Below are 6,666 nucleotides of genomic sequence, written 5' to 3'. Positions count from 1 at the left end.
ATATAGTGTAAATTGGGTGGAAACTGAGCTGCATTTCCTAACGTCCTGCCAAATGTATGACCATATTAGAGACACATATTTCCCTCAGATTACACAGATCCACAAAGAATTCGGAAAACAAACCCGATTTTGATAAACTCCCATATCTTTTGGGTGAAATACCACAGTGTGCCAAAACAGCAGCAAGATGTGTGACCTGTTGCCACAAGAAAAGGGCAACCAGTGAAGAACAAACACCATTGTAAATACAACCCATATTTATGTTTATTTATTTCCCCTTTTGTACCTTAACCACTTGCACATCGTTACAACACTGTATATAGACATAATATGACACTTGTAATGTCTTTATTCTTTTGGAACGTATGTGAGTGTAATGATTACTGTTCATTTTTTGGTTTATTTCACTTTTGTATATTATCTACTTCACTTGCTTTGGCAATGTTAATACATGTTTCCCATGCCAATAAAGCAGAGATAGTTAGATGAGTGAGTGAGTGAGTGAGGTGAGTGAGTGGTGAGTGAGTGGTAGTGGTGAGTGAGGTGAGTGAGTGAGTGAGTGAGGATGCGTGAGTGAGTGAGTGAGGTGAGTGAGAGAGAGTTAGCCCAAATGACCACTTCTACTGTAGCCTTCCCAGGGGTTTCCAGGCTAACCAAGAGAAGTACAGATTTTTGTCATCAAAGGTTCAAGATCTGCCAACTGCTCACATGGACACTGGAATGCTATCCACTCGAAGGCTGTCCCATGATCTACAGTCCCAACAATGTTGTGAATCTCTAGTTTACACAGAGTGTCTGTGAATCCCATCAGCACAGTCTTCTTCTCCTCATTTCTCTCTTTCACCTTCGTCCCCAGAAGGAGGAACAGCGTATTGATTCTGCAGATCAGACCCTGCCAGACACACCTTCTGTACAGGATCATTGGGAGGCTGTTCTTTGTCCAGAAGAAGTGATAACCTCCTGGGGCCTCAGCCAGAGGCCCTTCCAAACCTCAGTGAGGGGCCAACCAAGCCACTTAGCATTGCTGACAGCCTGGCTAGACTGCAGAGTCAAACCGAGGAAGTCATTGCCTAGGCGATATCCTCCCACTCCATAATTGTAGATCAGTTCAGCCATAAAGTCATCATCCTCTGGCCCAAAGCCGACCATTTTCCATCATAAGGGCCCTTACAAGTTGCCTTCTTTAAACTCTTTGTAAGCACTAAATATTGTGACCGCAAAATCTTCATGCCGAGCACATCTCGGTAAAAATGTAGCCGTTTTGCTTCTGTCACCCACTTTGAAAACGAAGAATGCAAGGCTCGCTCAAGCCAATGTATTCCAAGTGAGTTTGCTGTGTACTGTACGATTATAAATCACGCTCAGTTTTGTCTACGTTGATTGAGGGGATCCTGTAATTGATTGCCGAATAGAAAAGAGAAAGGAAAAAACAGAAGAAGCCACAGAGAAATGAGAGAAAAAAGAAAAACACCATATGAGGCATGATCATCATCATTGTTTTAATTTTCTCTGAACCTGACCACGTTTCCCACTAACTTTTTCTGCCGTGACAGCAGTAACACATTCCTCGAACCGTTTCTTCTCACTCAGCTGGTCTAACCCCACCGTCACCTGTAACACCACAACTGACCTCACAAACTTATCATCAAAGTCTGATCCAGGAACCCATTTACATCCTCTAAATTGAGTCGTCACCAGCTGCTATCATATCAACAGAGATGTCCATATCTCTCCTGATCCTCCTCAACTGAGGCCACAGACCACTGATTCCACTCAGCTACATCCTCTGAACACTCCCCTAATTTTGCACCCATCACTCGTGCCGGGCATCTCCTCCACTGCCTGGGAGACTAGCCCCACCTGAACCCCATTACCCGTAGTGGACATCTCCTCCACTACCTGGGAGACTAGCTCCCACCTGAACCCCATTACTCATGATGGACATCACCTCCACTACCTGGGAGACTAGCCCACCTGAACCCACTCATGACATCTCCTCCACTCACCTGGGAGACTCCATATAGTGACATCTCCACTACCTGGGAGACTAGCCCCACCTGAACCCATTACTCATAGTGATACATCTCCTCCACTACCTGGGAGATTAGCCCCCCTGAACCCCATTACTCGTATGTGGACATCTCTCCACTACCTGGGAGAGATTACTCCCTGAACCCCATCACCCATCACTACTGGGAGACTAGCTCCACCTGAACCCCATCACCTGTAGGACATCACTCCACTACCTGGGAGACTAGCCCCACCTGAACCCCCATTACTCATAGTGGACATCTCCTCCACTACCTGGGAGACTAGCTCCACCTGAACCCCATTACCCGTAGTGGACATCTCCTCCACTACCTGGGAGACTAGCCCCACCTGAACCCCATTACCTGTAGTGGACATCTCCTCCACTACCTGGGAGACTAGCCCCACCTGAACCCCATTACTCATAGTGGACATCTCCTCCACTACCTGGGAGACTAGCCCCACCTGAACCCCATTACTTGTAGTGGACATCTCCTCCACTACCTGGGAGACTAGCCCCACCTGAACCCCATTACTTGTAGTGGACATCTCCTCCACTACCTGGGAGACTAGCCCCACCTGAACCCCATCACCCATAGTGGACATCTCCTCCACTACCTGGGAGACTAGCCCCACCTGAACCCCATTACTCATACTGAGCATCTCCTCACCAGTCTGGGGAATTGCCTCCCCAAATCCATCCTTACCTCCTACAACAATAATTTTCTGCTGCATAACAGACACTATGGTCTCCTCTGGTACAAGCTGCAACTCCGTACCCTCAACACGGACAGCTTGTTCCTCAGCAACAGGTGCTTGTGATTGCTCTCGGATCACTTTCGGACCACCTGTCCCTACATCAGTGGACCCAGGCGTTATGAGGACCACCTGCACCCCTCCCTCCGCCTTCTCCCTTTTCGGGCAAGCATGTCGCTTATGGCCAACATCCCCACACTCAAAACATCGTTAACTAACCGTACTAGCATAAGCCATACACAGTCTGCTGTCATACTTGAAAACAATAACTCCAAAGTCTGCTCCAGTGTGTCCAAAAACAAACACCTGTCGCCGAAACGACATAACCTGTTTCAGAGCCGGGTGTTTGAAACGACATAACCTGTTTCAGAGCCTGGTGTTTGAAACGACATAACCTGTTTCAGAGCCGGGTGTTTGAAACGACATAACCTGTTTCAGAGCCTGGTGTTTGAAACGACATAACCTGTTTCAGAGCCGGGTGTTTGAAACGACATAACCTGTTTCAGAGCCGGGTGTTTGAAACGACATAACCTGTTTCAGAGCCGGGTGTTTGAAACGACATAACCCGTTTCAGAGCCGGGTGTTTGAAACGACATAACCTGTTTCAGAGCCAGGTGTTTGAAACGACATAACCTGTTTCAGAGCCAGGTGTCTGAAACGACATAACCTGTTTCAGAGCCAGGTGTTTGAAACGACATAACCTGTTTCAGAGCCAGGTGTTTGAAACGACATAACCTGTTTCAGAGCCAGGTGTTTGAAACGACATAACCCGTTTCAGAGCCAGGTGTTTGAAACGACATAACCCGTTTCAGAGCCAGGTGTTTGAAACGACATAACCTGTTTCAGAGCCGGGTGTTTGAAACGACATAACCCGTTTCAGAGCCAGGTGTTTGAAATGACATAACCCGTTTCAGAGCCAGGTGTTTGAAACGACATAACCTGTTTCAGAGCCAGGTGTTTGAAACGACATAACCTGTTTCAGAGCCAGGTGTTTGAAACGACATAACCTGTTTCAGAGCCAGGTGTTTGAAACGACATAACCCGTTTCAGAGCCGGGTGTTTGAAACGACATAACCTGTTTCAGAGCCAGGTGTTTGAAACGACATAACCTGTTTCAGAGCCAGGTGTTTGAAACGACATAACCCGTTTCAGAGCCAGGTGTTTGAAACGACATAACCTGTTTCAGAGCCAGGTGTTTGAAACGACATAACCTGTTTCAGAGCCAGGTGTTTGAAACGACATAACCTGTTTCAGAGCCAGGTGTTTGAAACGACATAACCTGTTTCAGAGCCAGGTGTTTGAAACGACATAACCCGTTTCAGAGTCGGGTGTTTGAAACGACATAACCTGTTTCAGAGCTGTGTGTGAAAGACATAACCTGTGTCAGAGCTGTGTGTGAAAGACATAACCTGTGTCAGAGCTGTGTGTGAAAGACATAACCTGTGTCAGAGCTGTGTGTGAAAGACATAACCTGTGTCAGAGCTGTGTGTGAAAGACATAACCCGTTTCAGAGCCGGGTGTTTGAAACGACATAACCTGTTTCAGAACCGGGTGTTTGAAACGACATAACCTGTTTCTGTCATGTTTTGCCTTATATCATCTTGTCATTTTGCTTTCCCTTCTGTTCGTTTTCAGCTGCTGGTTTTTGAGCGTACGTACCCTGTTTCTAGAGCCACTTCGCTCTCTGTTCTCTCTATCGACCCGCTCCTGCTCCCAGGCTGTTCCTATTCGACCTAATCAACCATTTAGTCTTCCCACACCTGTTCCATATCTTTTCCCTGATTAGAGTCCCTATTTCTTCCCTTGTTTTCACGCTACCTGTCCTGTCGGATCCTGTGTCTATTGTTCACCGTGCTGTGTTTGTGTATCGCCTGTGTCGTGTCGTGTTTACCTCAGATGCTGCGTGGTGAGCAGGTGTCTGAGTCTGCTAATGTTCAAGTGCCTTCCGAGGCAACCTGCAGTTCAAAATCCAAAGTCTCAGTAGGTTCGTCATTACGAAATTTGGAAATTGTTTTATTTGATTGTATTTTTACTTTACTGGATTAAAGACTCTGTTTTCGCCAAGTCGCTTTTGGGTCCTCATTCACCCGCATAACAGTTTCAGAGCCGGGTGTTTGAAACGACATAACCTGTTTCAGAGCCGGGTGTTTGCAACCCAAAGGGACCATTTTAATTCAACTTGCAAACTTCCCAAAATGCAACAACTTTTTAAAGTAATGATAACCTTAATCATGCCTAGTAAAAGGAAAACCACCAGGAATTTTTTTTTTTAAATAAACACAGGTGATGTAACTCCACACCAAACACTCAGAATCCCCCAAAACTCCCAACATGCACAGAGAGAGAGAGAGAGAGCGATATAGTTAGAGAGATAATTAGAGAGAGAGAGAGTTACAGATCGTTAGAGAGTGAAAGAGAGAGAGAGAGAGTTACAGATAGTTAGAGAGTGAGAGAGAGAGAGAGTTACAGATAGTTAGAGAGTGAGAGAGAGAGAGAGTTACAGATAGTTAGAGAGTGAGAGAGAGAGAGAGTTACAGATAGTTAGAGAGTGAGAGAGAGAGAGAGTTACAGATAGTTAGAGAGTGAGAGAGAGAGAGAGTTACAGATAGTTAGAGAGTGAGAGAGAGAGAGAGAGAGAGAGAGAGAGAGAGAGAGAGAGAGAGAGAGAGAGAGAGAGAGAGAGAGAGAGAGTTACAGATAGTTAGAGAGTCAGGGAAAGAACAAACACCATTGTTAAGAACAAACACCATTGTTAAATACATATTTATTTTCCTTTTTGTACTTTAACAATTTGCACATAATTACAACACTGTATATAGACATAATGACATTTGAAATGTCTTTATTCTTTTGGAACTTTTGTAAGTATAATGTTTATTTTTGTATTGTTTATCCATTTCACTTGCTTTGGAAATGTAAACATATGTTTCCAATGTCAATAAAGCCCTGCCATTGAATTGAGAGGGAGACAGAGAGAGAAAGAGACAGAGATAGTTAGAGTGAGAAAGAGAGAGAGAGGGAGACAGAGAGAGAACGAGACAGAGATAGTTAGAGTGAGAACGAGAGAGAGAGGGAGACAGAGAGAGAACGAGACAGAGATAGTTAGAGAGAGACAGAGAGAGAGGGAGACAGAGAGAGAACGAGACAGAGATAGTTAGAGAGAGACAGAGAGAGAGAGGGAGACAGAGAGAGAAAGAGAGAGATAGTTAGAGAGAGACAGAGAGAGGGAGACAGAGAGAGAACGAGACAGAGATAGTTAGAGAGAGACAGAGAGAAGACGGATGACAGAGGAGAAATGAGAGAGTCTAGTTAGAGAGGAGATCAGAGAGGTATGGGAGACAAGAGAGAACGAGACAGAGATAGTTAGAGAGAGAAAGAGAGAGAGAGAGACAGAGATAGTTAGAGAGAGAAAGAGAGAGAGAGAGACAGAGAGAGAATGTGAGACAGAGACAGAGCCTGAGACAGAGCCTGAGAGAGAGAGAAAGAATAGAGAAAGAAAAGAGAGAAAGAGACAGAGATAGTTAGAGAAAGAGGGCGACAGAGAGAGACAGATAGTTAGAGAAAGACGAGGAAACTGAGCTGCACTTCCTAACCTCCTGCCAAATGTATGACCATATTTCCCTCAGATTACACAGATCCACAAAGAATTTGAAAACAAATCAAATTTTGATAAACTCCCATATCTACTGGGTGAAATTCCACAGTGTTTCATCACAGCAGCAAGATGTGTGACCTGTAGCCACAAGAAAAGGGCAACCAGTGAAGAAAAACACCATTGTAAATACAACACATATTTATGTTTATTTATTTTCCTTTTTCTACTTAGTAGAAAGTTAGAGAAAGACAGAGACAAAGAGAAAAAGAAAGAGAAGCAGAGAGAGA

At 44.9% G+C, this 6,666-nt stretch overlaps 1 pseudogene; it reads right to left on the bottom strand.

The window, feature by feature from the left end:
• Positions 1-615: 615 nt before the first annotated feature.
• Positions 616-1,229, bottom strand: LOC124030714 (annotated as a pseudogene).
• Positions 1,230-6,666: the final 5,437 nt, after the last annotated feature.

The sequence above is a fragment of the Oncorhynchus gorbuscha genome, unplaced genomic scaffold (genome assembly GCF_021184085.1).
Source record: "Oncorhynchus gorbuscha isolate QuinsamMale2020 ecotype Even-year unplaced genomic scaffold, OgorEven_v1.0 Un_scaffold_14319, whole genome shotgun sequence".
Classification (NCBI taxonomy): domain Eukaryota; kingdom Metazoa; phylum Chordata; class Actinopteri; order Salmoniformes; family Salmonidae; genus Oncorhynchus; species Oncorhynchus gorbuscha.
Note: the sequence above shows the minus strand (reverse complement) of the source record. Positions and strands in the feature narration are given on the sequence as shown.